Here is a 1622-nt window from a genome sequence, read left to right as displayed (position 1 = left end):
ATTACGGTGTATCCATATAAATGGCCCACCCTGTATTTTATGTTATATGTGCCATTTATCTGCACTATTCAGTTTTTTGCAGAGGCTGTAAAGAGCAGTTTCAGCCTCCTCGTCGCTGGGGGCGCTGCCGGTGAACGACGCGGAAATGGATATGTCAGTGGTAGTGATGGTCAGATGAAGCCTCGTGATGAACTGAAGCTTTCCAGCTTCTGGTCAACTCATTTTTCGAAGCATTGTGACGATTCATTTGCTCTACTGCGCCATCAAGTGGATGACGCAAGTGAAACAGGCTCAATGATTATAATAATGTGATGTGTAAACCTCTAAACTGACTAAATAAATTGTTTTCATGGTTATTTATCCTGAATATTGTCTCAGTATGTCTGATACAAAAGAGAAAGCGGAAACTATCAAGAATGAGTTTTGGTATGATGGTGTAACTGTGTAATCATGCTTACGTACATCTGGATAATGACACAAACTAGTGTATGGTGCTTCACCTTTTAATAAACCAAAAGACAGAAATCAGATTATAGCATCTGTGGTGTTATTTATTTATATTATGGTACTTATCATTTGTGATATTTATTACTGTCTGCATACCTTAGGAGAGATGAGATCAAAATGTTGCCAGATAGGGGTAAATCTTCTCTTCCTTGCTGGATCCATCTATTAGGAAAATATATTTTCTAGTGCTTATTTGTTGTGTATTTTGTTTTATGCATTTAATAACAAGCCAGTATATTAGAGGTCACTTTTCAGTTATAAACTGTGTCATAGGCAAGACTGAAACTGTGGACAACAGGAAGCTTTGTGCAGAGTTTCAGAGAGCATTGCCTGCGGTTTGCTAAAAGAGAACAACAGGAAACAGCGGACAAGATCCAGTTAAGATAGATTACTAAGCAATTGCAGAAAATCACCGAAAAAGGAATTGTCTAACTGTCACTAACGGTAACTGATGCATGTATCTGCTTACACATGAGGGGGCGTGAACTCTGATATATAAAACAGCATGATCTGTGCTTCCTCTTTGAGATCTACGCAGAGGGTGACGTTGAGTACATCTCCCACATATGTGTTAATAAATAATTGTTGTTGACTGGATCTACTCTGTGTATTGGTTGTTTATTCTCAGCACATTTAAAAAGAATCGGGACACATCGAAGAAAAAATGCTCAAGTAACTATGTAACATGTACGTAATCCAATTCCACATCACGTGGAAACAGGAGAGAGGAGATGATTATATCTCAACTGAGATTCGGACACACTGGTTTAAATAGCACGTTGTTTTTAATAGGTAAAGACTGTACAGGGGAGTGGGACTGCAGTAGGGAACAGGAAACAATAGAACATGTTTTCTTGAATTGTCAGAGGTATGATATTGAAAGGAGACAACTGATCAAAAAGCTGGACGATATGGAAGTGAAGTTCGACTTGATTTGTTTCGCACGACCTCTATAGGTGAAAGTTATCAGGCTGTATTTTGGTTTTTAAGGCAGACCCATTTGTTCGGGAGAATTTGGATTTTCTTTCTTTCTTTCTTTCTTTCTTTCTTTCTTTCTTTCTTTCTTTCTTTCTTTCTTTCTTTCTTTCTTTCTTTCTTTCTTTCTTTCTTTCTTT

This window comes from Haplochromis burtoni, unplaced genomic scaffold, assembly GCF_018398535.1.
Source record: "Haplochromis burtoni strain Fernald_Lab_line unplaced genomic scaffold, NCSU_Asbu1 Contig_16, whole genome shotgun sequence".
Lineage (NCBI taxonomy): Eukaryota > Metazoa > Chordata > Actinopteri > Cichliformes > Cichlidae > Haplochromis > Haplochromis burtoni.
Note: the sequence above shows the minus strand (reverse complement) of the source record.